Source organism: Numida meleagris, chromosome 4 (assembly GCF_002078875.1).
Source record: "Numida meleagris isolate 19003 breed g44 Domestic line chromosome 4, NumMel1.0, whole genome shotgun sequence".
NCBI classification, from domain to species: domain Eukaryota; kingdom Metazoa; phylum Chordata; class Aves; order Galliformes; family Numididae; genus Numida; species Numida meleagris.
The window spans coordinates 35482187-35501433 of NC_034412.1; the positions used below are offsets into that span (position 1 = coordinate 35482187).

Here is a 19247-nt window from a genome sequence, read left to right on the forward strand (position 1 = left end):
GACAATTTTGGTCAACAAGCTGTTGCAACAGCAAATCTTCCAATGAAATCTATCATAACCATAGCAACATATCTAAAATAAGACACTGAAACTTGTCAACCAAAGAATTAGCTGCAATTAAGTATCATTGTCTTATCCTCACTGCATCTTCCAAAGCGGGCATTCTCTAAAGCACATATAGAGCATGTTTCTGCACATCTGCAATTTTTTTCATCATCCTGAAGTAAAATATAAGTTTCCCAGTGATGTTAAAATGATTGAGAGCAGAAGAAAAAGTAAGACATTTTTCCTGTCAGAAAGCAAAACAACCTGGATTGATAAAATGAAATAGAAAAAAAAAGTTAAGACGGATGTATCTGGTTTATGGTACTTTTTATTTTCCTTTTTTTTCTGACCAAAAAGGAGTAAGTTCAGTTAAAGTAAGTAAATGTAGAAATGTTAACATATGACATTAACAGAGTGTATGTTTCAAGTAAAAAATGAAATATTTCATTGTCTTAAAAATCACCTTTTTCCCTAATGTGGCTGAATCTATGTGCTAAAATAGATGCATGCTTTATGCAGAGCTTACACACCAAGACCGGGTATTTTGAATCTGAGCTGAAAACTTCAACATCTAGTTGAATAACTCAATGTTTCAACACACCATTTTTTACACAGTTATTTAAATTCCTTAGACACGTAGATGTTTTTGCCAATTTGTACTCTTATCTGCTTTCACTAGTGGAGAAGTAATGACCTAGTTTAGATATTACTTCACATTTAATTAAGACACCACTCGGAGTTGGGTGAAAGATGAGGGAAAGGGACAGAAAATGTATTTTCAAATTACCTAGTCATATTTACTAGAACTAAAACTTATTTGGACAAAAACTGGATCACCAGAAGATCTCCAAAGTCTCCTCCATTAACTGTGTAGGAGTACTAGGTGTCTTCTGCTACTTCAGATCCAAAATGTTTAACTCTGTGAAAACATATGCCTAGTAGAGTGAGAATAGCTTTTTGAAATACCAAAAATAATAATGCCGTGGCTAAACACCAGTGTCAATCTTAACATCTTCTTCACTACTGCAAAATAGTCTCATTCCACCTCACAATTCACTCATCTATCTTATGCTTCCTAAGCTTACGTACAAGGATATTATGGGAGACAACATCAAAAGCCTTGCTGAAGTCAAGATAAACAATATCCTCTGCTCTCCCCTCTATCCAGCCAGTCATGACACCGTAGAAGGTTACAAATTGGTCAAGCATGATTTCCCTTTGGTGAATCCATGCTGATTACTCCTGATAACCTTCTTCTTGTTCACTTGCTTGGAGATGACATCCAGCATAAGCTGTTCCATCACTTTCCCAGCGATGGAGGTGAGGGCAACTGGCCTGTAGTTTCCCAGGTTCTTCTTCTTACCCTTTTTGAAGACTGGAGTGACACTGCTTTTTCTCCAGCCCTCAGGCACCCTTCCCATTCTCCATGACCTTTCAAAGACGATAGAGAATGGCCTGGCAATCACTTCTGCCACCTCCCTCAGCATTCGTGGGTGCATCCCACTGGGGCCTGTGGATTTGCGTGCATTGAGTTTGCCTAGATGATTTCTAACCAGATGCTCCTCGACCAAGGGGAAGTTTTCCTTTCCCCAGACACTCTCTCTTACCTCAGGGTCTAGGATTCCTGAGGGTCAGCCTTAGCAGTAAAGACTGAAGCAAAGAAGGCATTCAGTATCTCCACCTTCTCAGCATCCTGTTACCAGGGCAGCCATCTCATTCAGCAGCAGGCCCACATTTTCCCTAAACTTCCTTTTGCTATTGACATACTTAAAAAAGCATTTCTTGTAGTCTTTGACCTCTCTCACAAGGTTTAATTCCAAATATGACACCAAGTGTCATAGACGACACCAAGTTGGGAGGGAGCGTTAATTTGCCAGAGGGTAGAAAGGCACTACAGAGGGGCCTGGATAGACTGCATTGATGGGCCAAGGTAAACTGTATGAGTTTCAATAGGCCAAGTGTCGGGTCCTGCACTTCGGTCACAACAACCCCAGGCAACCCTACAGGCTTGGGGAGGAGAGGCTGGAAAGCTGCCTGACGGAAAGGGACCTTGGTGTGCTGATGGACAGTTGGCTGAATATGAACCAGCAGCGTGCCCAGGTGGCCAAGAAGGCCAATGGCATCCTGGCTTGTATTAGGAATGGTGTGGTGAGCAGGACTAGGGAAGTAATCCTGCCCCTGTACTCGGCATTGGTGAGGCCCCACCTCGAGTACCGTGTTCAGTTTTGGGCGCCTCAGTACAGAAAGGACATGGAGGTGGTAGAACAGGTCCAGAGAAGGGCAACAAGGCTTGTGAAGGGCTTGGAGAATACGGCCCTTCAAGGAGTGACTGAAGGAACTAGGGCTGTTTAGTCTGGGGAAGAGGAGGCTGAGGGGAGACCTTATTGCTCTCTTCAAATACTTGGAAGGTGATTGCAGTGAGAGAGGGTTGGTTTCTTCTCAGTGGTGACAGGTGTCAGGACAAGGGGAAGAGGCCTCAAGTTGCGCCAGGGGAGGTTTAGGTTGGATATCAGGAAAAACTTCTTTTCTGAAAGGGTTGTTAAGCACTGGAATAGGCTGACCAGGAATCTGAATTCTTCATTTTAGTAGCATGTTACATTGATATAAAACAAGCCGCTTCCACACCCTTCTACCCCGAGTAATTGTATTTCATACATCGGAATCTAAAATCAGATTTCCCTTAAGTTTCTAGCTGTCCATCAGCTTCACTTTTGTTTTATGAAGAGACATGCTCATCTTCCTATGTAGCACCTGAAGAGACCCTGGTGCTTCAGTTGGTGATGAAAATGTGCATGTACTGTAGTAAATGTTATTAGAGAACATGTCAGATATTTCTAATATGGAATTTCCTGCATTTACAATACAAATTTCTATTAAAAGATTATTTTGCATTTTCAGAGAACTTCATAAGTCATTTCATGAAGCAAAGGAAGTAATCTGCTTGAACACCATGCACACTGGACTCTGTTCAAAACACAGCTTCCAAAAATTTGAGCCCATTCTACAGTTAAATAATTTTTATCTGGAATGGGCTGAAGTTAGGATAGCAAAAAAATGAGTGATGAAGCAGAACCTGGCTTCTGCTACAAAAACAAAACAAAACAGAACAAGCATCAATTACACCACCAGCAGCAAATCTGCCAAGGGTCAGCAAGAACTCTCCTCAAGAATAGGAAAGAAAGATTATTACTATCCTTTCATAAGGATATAGTGATAATCATTAACTTAACCAGCTTGCATTGCACCACAAAGATGAAATACTATGAAGCTGAAAAAGTACATTTTGAAAAAGCTGCTTGTTTTTTTTTAAATCTACCTATATGTCCACACAATCAGACTGCAGTGATGTTGTGCAGAAGTCACCACAGAAAGGGCTTCTAGCATTCAGAAAAAAATATAAGACTTATATTCAGAAATATCCGATCCTTTGGACAAAAATTCTAATTCCTTATTTACTTACTAAGTAAGATTCAGAGATTGCAAGATTTTCTATTCCATCACGCCAGGAAATCTTGGAAAGAAAATTTTTATTGAGTTGAATTCAGTCTGAGATGAAAGTACCAGTTCACTTGGGTTTTCCTGTTAACTAAAATACTTTCAAGGGAAAAAAAGAAAAAAAGGAATCCTGTAATGATCTTTTCACAAGCTGGTACCAATCTACTGACTTACATATATTTGAACCCTGTGCCCAACAGCTGTGTTTGTAAAGCTTCTGAAGGTACAATTTTTTTTTTTTAAAGGAGAATTCTTACATTATCAATATTTGGGCCAAAACACGCTGAGTTCAGGATTGCTTCAAAGTACAATTTTGTTTTTCCTATTTTATAAAGACAGCACTGGTTTCCAGTAATCAGGTCAGATATGAGCTCTTATTCTGAAACTTGCTTGTCCTTTCTAGCATTTGGGCACTTCAAAGCAATACTCATGACTTTGGTCTGTACTCATTAGTTTCCAAAACTCCTTAGTTTTCAAATGGTAAATGTTGCGTTGCATGATTTAACTCTACTTGAAAACATCTCACTTTCATTTTCTTCTATCTTGCTCCTGCCTTTCAAGCCTCCAGCTCTAACTGTTTTCCCTCCCCTCAGTGATCTCTTCTCCAACTTCGTGGTTGTTGGTTGCTTATTATCTTGTCTGTTTCAGTCCTCAAATCTCAGTTCTCCATCTGTTCTACTCACTGGCTTTTATGTACTCTTTGCTATTTCATCCTTACACTCTTCTGGAATTCTTAGACCCATTTCTTCAATTTATGTAAACTATTTATAACCCTGATCTTTTCTGCCCTTAATTCTTGCCCTCAGGCATATGACATTGTCACTAAAGCCTTTATATCTGAATCAGAGTATTTATCCCACAGTCTTGCTTAATCTCACTATTTCATTTCTTCTTCACATGCTCCCAGCTCTCACTTTAAATTGAAAAGACAGCTTTTGGCCATTACATTTTAGAACTATACTTTTTGATTTCTTACATCTTAGCAAAGGGGGACATCTGTATCTGTATTGTTTATATTCGAAAAACATTTTGGTCACGTACTTTGTGCGACTACATAAAATTTGCATCGTTCTGTGTATCCACATCACCTCTGAGGGTTCCAGGATTCTGTGTGGTGAAAAAATACAAGGGAATTCTGGAAGATCATATTTTCCACTGACAGCTCACTCTGAGCTGAAATGAGTACACACACAGCAGTGATATTTTTAGCTGTGAGTCCAAACAAAATTTTTTTGTAGTAAAAGCCAAGCCTACTCTAGTATTCAAAGGCCTGCTGCTATATCCACTTTCTTCAGTTAATACTTGGCCCAATTACATCTACCGCTAACTTGACATTCAGCTTCAGTTTTGTGTTGGTTTTTTTTTTTTTTTAAATTTGGCATTATCTACATAGCTGCAAAATACTTAGCACCAGCCTCCACTAGTCTGGAGTTGTCATTAAAACATACCTAACATGTCTTACTGACAGGAAACTGAAGATTCTGTGAAAAATAGATATGTTCTCATTAGAACAGATCTTGCCATCAGACACCATCTTCTGAGGAGGTAGGACTGAACTGTAGCATCTCAGCCATGCAGCACAGTCTCACACCAACATGTAATGGATCTCCCTGGGCAGAGGAAGGCATGCTGCTCCATTTCTCAAGCTCGGGAAAAAAAAGGAGAAAGTAGGAGAAAATTCCAGGTGTTCTTCCCCTACATGCAGTAACGTAAAGGGCAGAGAATGAAGTGCTGTAGTAGGAGAACAGCATTACATAGCATACTCGATGAATATGAATGAAATCTCCAATTCCATTTTTTTTCTTAATTGTCTGGATTTCGTTCAGAACAGAGCAATGAACAGAATTCATTACAAGTCCATGTGAATTGGTCTCAGGCATCCATCTGTTCAGCTGGCTGAATACCTGAATCCAGTATGAACACTTTGGAGAAGAGCAGACAGGGACTACAATACTGTCATACAAATTCATTACTTTCTTCTAAGGCCTTTTTAGGCCCCATTCACATGTACATCTCACTTCCTGTATCCTCTGTGAATGCCCTTCGTTACCCATGAAATAACAGTGCATTTAAACCAGAAATGAAAGAAAGTTTTAAGATCCTGGAGCCTGGAAGATGGAAAGTACAGCTTTTTTTTTTTTTTTTTTCCTTGCTTGCAGTAGTTGTTTTCTCTTCTACAACCCATCCATTAGCTTTGCACAGTCATATCCTGAGTTGCTGATTCAAGCTGTTTTATGAGAAATGGACAACTGTGCTTGCCATAAACAGCCTCTCCAACACACTACATTGCTCTGATTTACATGCGTGTTAGTAAAGGGCTTTGCTGCTAACCCCCACAAACTCTTTCAGGACTGGCAAATAAAATAAAGCAACTCTACCTTCATTTCAAATTCAAGATATCTTTCCTTTACTCTTTTATGAATAGTTGCTATGTTTGTATGGGCAAACAGATTATTTGAATAGGGGAGAGCTGCATTCACAAGACAGGATTTTTGCCAGTTACACAACTCTGATCACAAGAGAGGAGCAGACAGTTCAATTGGCATGCAGGTTGCAATTCTGCCATGAATTCATGGCCTACAGCATTAGCTGGCATTGGCAGAGCACCAAACTGAAAGGTCTAGCTTGCTGAGAAGCAAAATCAATATGGCCATAAAACAATGACAAACCATCTATTGATGTTCCAGGTAATTTCCACCCGAAGTTAAATTTTCAACTATTTTTCCCATTTAGATGCAATCCAGTTGTGTTGCCAATCATATCTATAATTAGCACACACAAAAGTGCTTGATTTCCTCTATTGGGTTCCTAGCAAATACACCTGCATAGGAAAAAAAGATGTGCTCCTCATTGGTACTAGCCAGAACAGCTGTTAGTAAAATCTGTGAAAGAGAACAGAGGTCCAGATGCTGAAAGATACTGAAACTCTTATGATCATTTCTAAAATCAATTCAAGTTTTCTGACAAATAACTAAGTAGCCTGCAACCAAGTAATCATATTTCTCTTTTGCTTGATTAGCCTAAAATGACCAGAATGAAATTTCTTCATCTTAGCTACAACAACGCAAACTCATCAGGAGTCCAGTGGGAAGAAATCAATTTGGATTCCCAGGGGAAGAAAATTGTTGCACGTTGCTGAAGATGTGCCAAATTTCTGTTAATAAATTAAATTTCAGCAGCACACAAACCAACTGCAACTTAAGGTCTTAAATGCCTAAATGGCTTTCTTAAATGATGTGTTTCTTCCCAAGACCCTTATAAACTGCAACAGCGAATACATTAGAATAACTGTTAAAATCAGGGGCTGAGTTGAGCAGTAATTAAGGAATTCTCTCTCCCTACCTCTCCACCTTTCTCTATGTTCCTAATGTTTTTGTAGCTTTTCATGCACTCTGGCTATTCCTGCAAAAGTACGTCCAAAAGCAAGCACAGAATTTTCAGTCACTACAAATCCCAAATGCTGATCATCATCTATTTCTTTCACAAAAGTACTACAAATATTTTTTGTAATAGACATTTTAAGGGTTTAACAATATATAAAAGTACCACGTAGGCACCTTTTAAAAGGTAGCTTTTCTCCCCACAGCTCTAAATCTTGCCTGACTGTATGAAAAATGCAAAACCTGAACAAAGTAAATTCATAATCTTCTTTGAAAAACTTAAAAATGCTATCCCCTAACTCCAGTTATATAGGTTTCTCTCTTTCGTTTCTGTTTAGCTACTAAATTAAGCTAGCCATAACCTCCTTTTTGTCTGGAAGTGAATATACTGGCTTCAAAATTGATACTTCCTCTTGTGCTTTTTAAAACTTTTTTGCAATGTCACTGTTTTTATAGGAATCCTTCCAATGATTACAGATAATTTTTCTGCCAACAAGGTCTACCATCAGTCTTGAAATTCAATATGCAGATAAAAAAGCGAATCCAGATTTCTGAGTAACCTGAGTGTCTTGAGGTGCTAGGATTCAGAATGCAGTAGTGATGAATTCATTTTCCCTCTAATCACTGTAGGATCAGAATTTGGGATGTCATGTTAATCATCCCCACAAAAATACCATCTTAAAATTTTAGTTATTTAAAGCCAGGAATATACATCTTGATCAAAACATATTCTCAGGTTACCATAAGGTGTCTGTAACAGGGCACAGACAGACTGCCTAGGTGTAATGAGGCTGACTGATGAATACAGTATCGCTATTCATACACCCAGACCCTGCCATATCTGAGCCATCTGTTGCTAAAATTGCAAATGTGTACCAAAGGATGGTAGATTATTTTTTCCTTTGTGTTATTCAGAGAGAGATTTTCATTTGACATAACTCACAGGCACTGGATCTATGCTTACTTGTGATAAGCAAAAACCTGAATCTAATTTTTTACTGGCTGAGGACATTTTGCACACTCAGTATAATATGCAACTGCGAAATCATATTCACTTAAAAAAATATGCCTAACATTGAAAATTTTTAAGGAATTTCTCCATTAACACAAATGAACTAGAGTTTTAGTTGCAAAGATGCTGTAAGAAGGAAGAAAATATCAGCACAATATCTGTTGCCCAGACCAAGAGAAAAGAAGGTCAACAAGTTCCTCAAATGAACAGTCTTGATGACTCCAGTGGATTACTGATGTGAGAAAATTTTAGGTAATTCGGCCCAAGGTTGCACTGAAAATTAATTCATTTTTATAGAACTCAGTAACACTTCTGCTGAAACCTTCTGAGCATTTTAGGCTCGAGCGGCACAAAGCAGTATGGCTGACTTCCAGAAAGGACACATGGTTGCCTACCACCAGTCAATGTCAGAAACTGGTATTGCAGAACAAGCCAAAATCCATGCTAAATGGAGAAATGATTTTTGTGCAAACATTAGAATTTTGCCAAATATAATAGATGAGGGAAGAAATAATGTCAGCATATATATATTTCTATGAAACAACATCTGGTTTACCCTTGGAGATTCACACTTAGAATACTGTATCTACCACCATTTACTGTTTGTTAATGCTAGAACACTGTAGTTTACTGCTGTGCTAGACTTCTCTAGAGTTTACAGCAGCTCTGTATCAGAACGCCTATTATAGCTGCTTACTGACTAAACATATTTCATTTCTCTGCATAGTTGGAGTCAGATTTGCTAATAGCAGTGATGATTCTGTATTTTGCACAGAAGAGGGAGAGCTGGATTTTGTTGCTGTTTGTTGGTGTTGTTTCTTTTTTTAAAATTGTATTTTTATCGATGTTTGTCATAGAAAAATACAAAATACTTGCACGTGTGTGCACATGTTAATGTGTAAGAAACTTCCTGATCCAGGTAGTGCACATGATTCTGCTCTTATAGGGAATCTTTGAATGAGTAACAGCATGCGAACAGCAATAAGAGAAGACACTGAGGCATTCCTGACATATGTAGGGTGCTCTTCTGGGACAGAGCTTTTTTCAGATGTTCACTGTAATTGCCCTGATTATCCTTCTCAGAACCTAGGATTTTCCAGAACTGGAGTAAAGCATAACCTCTATGCCTCTGCTGACCATGTTACTGTGCCTTCACTGGCATCTTCTGCAGTTCTGTACACCAAGTAGCACTCTATACCACTACACCTCTCATTATTCTGGAGAACCAAAATCATGTATTTTTTTCACCCAGAGTGCAATCACTGAGATACAATATCCTCCCTAACAATTTCTGCTGTTGAATAGGATTCATTAAGTCAGTCAAAATCCACGTCCTACAGTCAACTTCAAAAAAATTTAACAAGTGGACAGGAGGCAACCTCCTCAGTAAGTTCATGACAGTCTACATATACTCCATGACTATGCTAATCAGAGTATGTGCAATGCAGAAAAATTTCAAGATGACTTGTACATCTCTGCATTTAACTACCTAAACTATATTGTTAAACTTTCAGATTTTCTGCTGGAGGGAGCTACAATAATAGACAGCTTGCTTTAAATTTTAAATTAAAGGGCCCTCCAGAATACTTTTTCCTTTTAGTTTAAAATGGAAGTAAAAAACTGCTGCTAAATATACCTGATACATGCAAAGCGGTTCACTAAAATTAGCCTTGCCATTCCACTTATTAAGGCTACAGCTACACAAAATGATTCCTCACCAGCTACAGATTTCAGGAATAATGTTCCTTTCCTAGAAGTACTTCTGATAGTACAAACCTAGCAAACGTTCTTCTGTTGCTTCTCATTCAAAACACCCTTTCTATTGCAAAAAGAAAAAGCTGTGTCCAGCATAAAGTGGAAAAGAGGATGTTTACAGGGTAACTGGGGCAAGGAAGGGGCACAAAAGAACCTATCTCTACAAGGGGACTTCACATAAACCATATCATGCCTCTTCCTGCTCCCATATAGAGACTGGAGTCCCCAGATCGGAGGTTTGTCTTTGACTGGTGTTGGTTCTTGGCATTTCTCTCTACTGTAACTTGAGCATACATTAGGAACACTGGTCTGTAATTCCCTGTCAATGAGCCCATGCCTTTCTACCAAAAGAACAAGTGCAAACAAAAGGCATCCCAGTTGCCTTCAGCCTAGCAGGAAAATCTGAGACAGGAAGATATTTTGTGAGTCTCTGCATTTCTTCCCAGCAAGGACTGCTGACAAATTAAGTTCTTTCAGTGATTTTTGACAGTTCAGCGCAAGGTAATTTCTGAGTCTTGTCTGAGAGTGTGTGAAATGGACCGGCAGTGACCACACCTACTGTCTGGCTAAATAAAGACACAAAAAATTGTCAATAACACCCTGTATCCTTCAGTATTTTCTCACCCTGCTTCATATATATCACCTACAATATTCTTCCTGGTTTCGTTTATAGATTAGACTATTATAGAGAGGAAAACATGCTGCCTACTACTGAGTCTGTTTCTAGCATGCTCAAGAAGGGGAACAGAAAACAGAAGTGGATACAAATGAAATCGTAATGGCCTGAACGATGACAATTTAGCCTTGCTTCCATTAAATGAAAAATACACTATTTCAAGGCAGGTGCTGTTGGGTCATTTTAGCATCTGAGTCAATCAAATATGGTAAAAAGTCAGCCACTAAATCTCTTCCTGTGAATTGTTTAATAATCTCTTTTCCATATTTAATTCCATTCCGATTGAATTGAATTTGCACAGGCAAACCAAAGACTGTGGCTGCAAAGAAGCCAAACAAAAGGAAGAAAAGGTGAAATTCTGGTCTTAATAAAGTCAGTGGTAGGAAGTACACTGAATGTAATGAGTACCAGGATTTCACTCCTCAATGGCATCCTATACTAGGAGCAAAAATATATATATACTGAGGTAGAACAGTGCAGACACAATCTAAACTTAAGAGAAAGGCTCAAGAATTCACAGGAGCACTGCTGATACCCAGTCTCATCAGAATTGGCATATAGAACACATCAATGTATGCTTGCAAATTATTGAGTTATTTTTCTATCTATCTTGCTTCCAGAAAGGTTTTGCTACTATAAAGCAAGCTTTAGTAAATCTATGTAAACTACTAGTCACAATTTGCATGAAATAAGTTAATATTAAAGCTTTTAAATTACGCAACAAAAGTACTGACTCCTTAACTGCAGAGTAGATATATTTCCTATCTCCACTCTCACATTTTTGCTTGTTTGCTGTTGTGAGCAATCATTAACACGTATCAAGAAACAAACAGTCTGTGATGAGAATGTAACAGTCACTTTCTTTCAGTGTCTGTATTTCACCACACGCATACCTATTATAAGGAAGTTTAGCAATACTTAACAGTTCTTATCAAGGTTCTGTCAGATCCGGATTTACTCTATGGCTCCGTTATAACCTATGAATAAATCCTGTAACTAGATGCTATTTACCTACTTAAAGTGAGTAGGTAACAAGGATCTTCATTGTGTGAAAAAATTAACACACTTAATACCTCTTGCAGGGTATTGCTTAAAATAGAATGCTTCAGGAAACATTTATACATACCGGACTGAACAAGCGGAGCACAAATTTCTTAGCATGACCAATATTGAAATACATTTAAATTATCAGGCTGCTCTAGGACAGAGGGGATAATAAACATCCATGACAGCCAGAATAAGCCTCTTCTGAGAGCTCTGATTTCATGAGTTCCGTCTGAAAAGGACACGTGAGAAGCGGGAAAATGAATTATTTTTACTGTCTCCAAATCTGTAAAGCAATGCTAGAAAAGACTGCATTTATTATTTCAAAAATTTTGAGGTGATTTCTCAGTTTTTTTTTTTTCACTTGCAAGTTATTCACAAATAGAGCTAGCTTTCTGCTGTGGAATTTGGGACCTGCAGAGACTCTAACACAACCTTCTTTTCTACTGCAGTGGCAGTAGGTGTATTTTGTGTAATCTGTTTTTAAAAATAATCTGCACTGAACAAGGTTCCAAAGCCACACTGGATAGTTAGATTTTTTCCTCTCATACTGAAAAAGATTTCTTTATAATCTGATCAAAAACATATCTCCTGCAAATTAAGGTAATTACTTCTCATCTTTTGTATACTGGAAAAAAAGTATGAATAAACTAGCTCGGGTTTACCAATCAAACCAATATAAGGACCATCAAACCATAGTTACCATGTACTGCTTGTCTGATTTTCATGTCTCTGCTTTCTGTAAATCAGTGTTTCTTACACATAAGCATGAACCCCCCTCCATTGTAACAAACACTTAACCTCCTTCAGCCCCCTGCCAAACCACTCTAGCTTTCCAAGTAACACTTGCCTCTTTTCCAAATCAGAGACACTGCACAATGTTCTTCTAGCTTTTCTGCTGTCTTGTTGCTTAAACTTGCTTTTTTATACCATCAGCCCAACATTTTGCAGCAAGCTGCTTCTGCCATCCACCCCATCCATATGTAACATCCGTCTCTGCTGATCAGCATGCAATGAAATCACAGTGTGGTGAGCCAAGCAAAATGGCTTTGTGAGTGCATGTGTCAGGACATACGTTGCACAGACTTCATTATGCAAATAATTTCAAGTTCACAGGTAGTATATCAGCTAAGTATTCAGTATCCACTCTTGTGGGACTGGTCACCCAAGCTAGAGGGAATATTACACAAGCATTTTAAACAATGTGATAAGAAAAAGTGAACACAAAACAAAAACTAGTATATTTAATTTATAGCAAGAAGTTCTGTAAAAGATCAGATAAAATACAGCCACTACAAAAGCATTTCCAAAAGCAGATTCATTCACATACAAGTTCGCCAATATCAAATAAAAAGCAGTGTAAACATGGTTTATATTAACTATTCCTGGAAAACAGAAAAATGTTTATTCCTATTTCTTCCACATTCAGTTTGTTGTCCAGTGCACCCTTGATCTAGTATCTAGGAAGACATTTAAGCATATAGCAAACTTCTATTTAATGGAAAAATACCCAACCACATAAGACGTACATTTTAAAAAAATAACACACAAGGCAGCTGTAGCACAACCCTCCTATCCTAAATAATACTGCTGCAGATATAGTTCGTATAATTATCTCATTCTTCAACTCCTAACTGAACACAATGAAAAACAGCTTTCTGTATTGGAAAAATAGAAAAAGTGGCTAACTTTCAACCAGAGAATTTTTGTTTCTCTGAAATAAAGTAAATGAAGTGAAGTACTGAAGTAAAGGATTTACTCACAAAGTAAACCCAAACTATAAAAAAATAATACTTGTATGTTTTTATTTGAATAGAACATCAATTGATAACTCAAGTTGAAAGCTGATACAGCATCCTTCTCTATTGTTATGAGAAAAATAACTGGCTTGGTATGATTTACAGACATAAGCTGTAATTTCCTACATATGTACAGTTCTCGGTATAGCTTTGTTACTGTGGGACTTACACATTGCATGCTCTCAAAAATATTCATCTTCACAGAAAAATATGAGGTACAAACACACTAACAATTTTGTCTTGAAGAATAGGCTCTCAAATTCAGAAATAAAGTTCATTTGCTAAAGCTTACACAGGAATGCTTTGGTAAAGCAACCTCAGACTGTCTCAGACTTACCTCTTCAGTCCTCTTTCCCCTGACACGCTACAGGAAGGCAGCTCTTTGGGCAAATGTCTGCTGGCCCCTTCTTCCCCACATTCCCCAGACACTGCTCAGGCAGAGCCCCACCACAGTCACTGGCTGCTGTGTGCCTCTGACACAGTAAGTGCTACTCAATTAGGAAAATAATGATGGTATCCTTCCAGCAAAATGAAGGTTTCAGCCTTGAGTCTTGATGATGATTATTTTTAAGGACTAGAACCAGTGTAAGAAAGGTCCGTCAGCTATACAGAGGAGTGAATACTGTAGAGACAGGGTTGCTGACTTTAATGGATAAATTTTATCAAAGTGTTAACATATTTTTCACATTCTATAAAAATAGTTTTTTCCTGAAACTTCCTTATTCCCTTTAATAAAACAGATGATGTGCTGAAAACTATGGCATGCCTTTGTTCAGGTTACAGAATTTGGGTAGTAGCTTTCTCACAACATGGGTTTCACCCACTTAAACTTACGTAGCTTCTCAGAAGTACATGCCAGCATATGATTTTACACTACACTATCACTCAGTGTGGATACTTATCTTTTGCCTAAGGTCAAGGTGAGAGACTATTCTGTCATTCTGTTCCATGGGATTATCTGCAAACTGAGAAAGTGCAACACAGTTCAACGGTAGGTTTACACTCCAGCCTAAGACACCATAATAAGCTTATGACAACAAGACTTTCATTTAAAAGACTAGCTTTTTACAGTTACAATGCAGCAGCCAAACACAGCACAGTAAGTAAGTTAAAGTTTGCAGTGGCCAGGTTTGATTAATCGTGAAAATACCTGTCCCTCTAATTGAGTGATACATCAAGTATGTCATTTAGAAATAGCATTGAACAATAAGCCTATGCATCTAGACTAATAAATTAAACAATGTCTGGGAAACTCCTATCCACTGGAATACTACTGTTTATTCATGTGACTTGATTGTTACTTAGAAGTTAGAGCCTTCCAGGAGCTATTCCCAATAGGTAGAACACACAACTCAAGCATAAACAAGGATTATTCCAGCTAAGTCTCAAAAGTAGCAATGTTCCTGTGCCAAGTTTAAGTCATTAGTATAGACATAACTTAAGTGTGACACCTTTGGTACCTAAGATCTCTGTAGTTTCAATAATTTATTTATTTTTAATATTCTGCTCTTGTGGAAGGGCCCTCTAAATAGCAACCAAGTAATAGGACTTTCATTTCTTCTTTTCTCCTGAAAAGGACATAAGAAAACAGAAACAGGAAAATATTACTGGAAGATAAGTAGGATCAAAATACACCTGTAATATGTAACACATCAAATACACAGTAAACGCCAAAAATACCAGTGATTAAGTTTCCCATAGTCTGAAATAGGTATTGATTAGCAAAGAGTTTGTAAGGCTTGGGGCTCTGCAGCAGTTCGACCTTTCCCTTGTTACACAACATTGAATGCATGCCAGTTCAGGTGGCATTTAAGAATCTCCCCGGTTTTAATGTTTCCCCCAATTTTAATGCTTTACCTAAAGGAATTGACCAAGACTCTTTTAGTGACAGGGATTTCTTGTCAACTGACATTCCAAATTATTTTGGAGTGACTTGAAATGTTTCCTGGAAAAAGGAAAACTGCTGGTTTGGAGTCCCATAGCATGGACTTCTGCCATACAGGCACACAGACCAAAAGGTCCCGCAACAGCTCTCCCACTGTCATTGCACTGTTCTTTCAAATGGCAACTCACATTGGTTCTCATGTCTTGATGTTCTTAAGGTCACCTAAGCTTCACTGGATGGGGCAGAAGTAACCTGAAATGAATCCTGATGTTCAAGAAACACAATTATGTTATTATCACTGTAGCATGCATCTAAGCAACACAAACACAAGATCAATAATTTCAATATAACAATAGCAATAGCTGTGCCTATATTTTTTCCTTACATTAACTTGCTTCAATAATGCAGTAGCATATTTTTGCACATCTGAACCTTCAGTGCCACTGTATTTTTTTTCTTATTATTAGATAAGTTACTTAATATTTTGTTAGCAATTATTTACTTATGACAGATAAGACTATGGCTGCAACAGCATCTAAAGTAGCCCAGTCAGATAAAACTCACTTGAACTGCTGAATGATATTCATAACTGATGTAGGACTTTTAATGGAAAAATAGTCATTAAAAGGAGAATAAAATTGCAAACCAGGAACCATTCCTACTAAAATTTGAGCAGGAACTGACCAGGAAAGTCAAAAAACAGGAAATTTGACACTTCATTTTCTATAATATGTATAGCACACATAAACAAATCTCCAAAAGTAGAAACTTGCACTTACCTTCGATGATTTTCGTGCATTCCAAACACCAATAATTATACAAATTAAGAACATTATAAAGAAAATGCCAAGTCCTGCCACTAAAGAGCAAAAAGAAAGGTAAATATATGACTAAATCATTAAGAAAAGGAAAAACATAAATACTTTCATTGGTGTTGGATAACTATGCAACACTAAATGCTACACTAAATGCTACTCTAAATCAGGATCTTTATTTTTCCAACAAAAATCTCATTGAAGTCTGTCTGAGTACAGAATTAAGCCAAGCATACTACGGCTCATTACAGTCAATGATTTTTTCACAGTGCGAAGACATTTTCATCTAGATTATGGTGCAATAAATCAGCTCCACAGAACTCACCTCTAGTACATTCTAAAGCATCTTTTCAGTCACAAGAAATTATACTAGGATTCACAACATTTCTAAGGGGTAAATGTTTTAAATTTGAGAGAGCTTGCAAGGCCTTCCTCATAATTTTCATTTTTGTTTGGAAAATTCAAAAATGAAGCAGATTTTGCAATTTTCTCAACAAATTCTGTGACTCCACTTTGAAAATATTTAGAACACTTTAAGACCAAGGTAGTCTCAGTTTTGCTTTCAAAGGAATTTAAATAATGTGCTACTTTTGTTTGACTCCATTTTTCCTTTTAGGTTTCCTTCCTTTACAGTTGTGATTCAACAGTACAACAAGTTAGATACATAACACAAAGGAAAGTTATCACGTCTAGTTATTAATATAAACAAAAAGTGGACTTAAATTTTAATTAATGTTAATAATTATGTTAATGTTATTTTCAATTAACATTACTGCAAATAATGCATGCTAATAATAAAGTAATGAAGTAAGGTTAAATAACATTTATTTCTGGTCTCAAAACTTCTTTGTAAATGCAATATAATAACATTTTATTGACTTTACCTATTCTATTTGTTATCACAATGTGCCTTATATTTATCTTCAGTGTTAGAATATCAGCAGCTACCACTGCTCACAATATCATTGGTGCTATAGCTTTTATTGAAAGAAAAAAAGCCCCACACAATAGTTATTGTATCAAAAAAGCAAATTACCATGGCTTAGTCTACTATGGGGTTATTCTTATTACTCAAATAAATCTCCAGAGAAATATCATGACTTGCAATTAAAGGAGTTTCTTTAGTACCCTTTCATAGAAACAAACCTTTTTTTCTGCATAATGCGTGTGAGTCTATACAAGCATTTGTTCTCTATACCCAATGGAAATAGAAGTTGGAAATTCAAAACATGGGTAAAAAAAAACAAATATTTAAGCAGAATTATATACACTGAAGTTATCAACCTACCTAACAGAGATGCACGACTTATTGCTGTTAAAAATAAAGAAAATGAAAGTTAGAAACATGAGTAAACTGTACAGCTACATGTAATAAAGCTGAAAGCAGTTTTCTCTTTTTTTTTTTTTGGTGACACAACTTTTGAGTAGAAAATGCAGACAAAAGGCATGTCAGTATGGAAGTCCCATATTCACCTTTATTTCAATGCAGCAGTACTGGCAGAGGCACAGCCAGTGAACTCTCAGCAGCCTGCTCAGCATTTAGCACAGACAAATACTGATAAAATACTGGTGAATTCTGCTCATAACATCTTGGAACCAAAGTGACTCAGTTCTGTTTAAGTGTTTCCGCTTGCGAGTAGACCACAGAGTTGCCCCATGTCCATGACATAATGCTGAACAAAACAAGATCAAGGCACCTGCAACTCACTGTCTTTGTGTAGCTATGCCATGCTGCAAATCAGTTTAAACATGAGATTTGGGTACAATTGTTCTAGCAACTCAGCAAGTTCCCATCTGTTATCAGAGACACAGTAAGTAACAGTAAGTGCATTCTTAGCTCATTGCAGTCAGCAGTAACTCACGCTATTTTAACTACTAGGTTTTACATTACACCTGGAACATCAGTGTTCCTGCTGTCTATTACCAGTCCCTATAGGATGGAAGGCTGCTTGGCCCCCACAGGGATGCAATCAACTTGGATCATGCCAACAGTCTTACCTGTTGAGGAAGTGGCACTTCCTGAGCCTAGAAGAGAAGAGAGGAAACTTTTAAACTTCGCTAGCTCAGGGCTTAGGCAGCAGGCGTAGTGACAGATAGCTGAGAAAAGCAACTTCCATCACAATGACAGTGTCATGATGCAGGAGCACAAAAATCAAACTTCAAACAGGAAGAGACATAGCAGGATAGACACAGAAAGAGTGGACTACTCTGCAAGAGTCAGCCAGTGGGGAAAACAGGGAAAAGAAAAGGGTGGTATCACAAAACCAGGTGGACACAGTAAGGGAAGGACTGACTCAGGATTTGGAGGAAATAATTAAAAACAGACCTGAATGTGGAAAGCAATCACCTGTTGTTGCTTGTTGAGGAGATTGTGAGGTAAAAGGTGACAGTGATGTGACTTCTGTCCCTTCTGCAGCAACACGCATATTTTTAACACAATATCCTAAAAATTAAACAAAACTATTGCTGTAGTATGTCACAATATTTATTATTAAGGTTGGCTCACAAGTTCTGCTATAAAATGTTGTGTTCAAATACCCATGACTTGGACAACCTTGGCTTCTATTTTGTATTTGCAATATTTGCCTTCATCTAGCTTTTCTGTATGAATATTTTGTTTGAAATTAAGATATTTCATTTTCTCTGCTTAAAAAAGTATTTTCAAAGACTTCTTAAAATTTTTCCTCAGATATTGCAGTATTTCTATGCTCTGGACCAAGATCATGAAATCCACAGAGGAAAAGTAGCAAAGCTGTAGCTTTTACTATATCTGGGCACTTTGAAAATTAGCAAAACCATTTTCATTTGCTTTGATGGAGCTTGAAAGGATAGGGCAGCTAAATTTGCCTAGAACGTTTATTGATATTCACCATTTTTCTCACTTTTCTTCTTGCCTTTTACGCTTCTTAAATGGTAGATGAACATTTTAGTATAGATTAAATGCATTATGTCTCTTGTAAAGACATGAAAACAGCCTGCCTTACACATTTCCTGCTCAACTTCAATTGCAAATTAATGAAAAAGAAGAGTTGAGGAGAGGTGAAAGATACTTTCCCTTAACTTTTCCTGAATGATAAGAAGAGAGGCAGATGCTTTCTCGCACTATCTCAGTTGTGACATTGAAACGAAAGAAAACCCCTTCTGTAGCAGTTGAGTTTAACCAGTGAAATTTCAGGAGGTTCCACATAGGAAATAATTGTTTCTGAAAGAGCAACAAAGCGGTGGGCGCACAATATTCTTAGATGAATATGTAAGTTCAAAAAACGAACATTCTCAAACATCCTACATAATTCTTATCTCCTGTGAGTCCTTGTTAAAAGTTCTCCCCAGCACTATAGCGT

General features: G+C 37.4%; 1 protein-coding gene across 1 annotated transcript in view; it reads right to left on the bottom strand.

Moving 5' to 3' along the window:
- ANAPC10 (anaphase promoting complex subunit 10) overlaps positions 12626–19247 on the bottom strand; it is a 343652-nt gene continuing 337030 nt past the window's right edge. The window contains exons 8-13 of the transcript XR_002438188.1: positions 18254–18349; positions 17905–17931; positions 17195–17218; positions 15871–15950; positions 15280–15355; positions 12626–14774 (exon numbers count right to left, since the gene is read on the bottom strand). The gene's annotated coding sequence lies outside the window, so the exon portion shown is untranslated. The remainder of the gene's footprint in view (positions 14775–15279; positions 15356–15870; positions 15951–17194; positions 17219–17904; positions 17932–18253; positions 18350–19247) is intronic.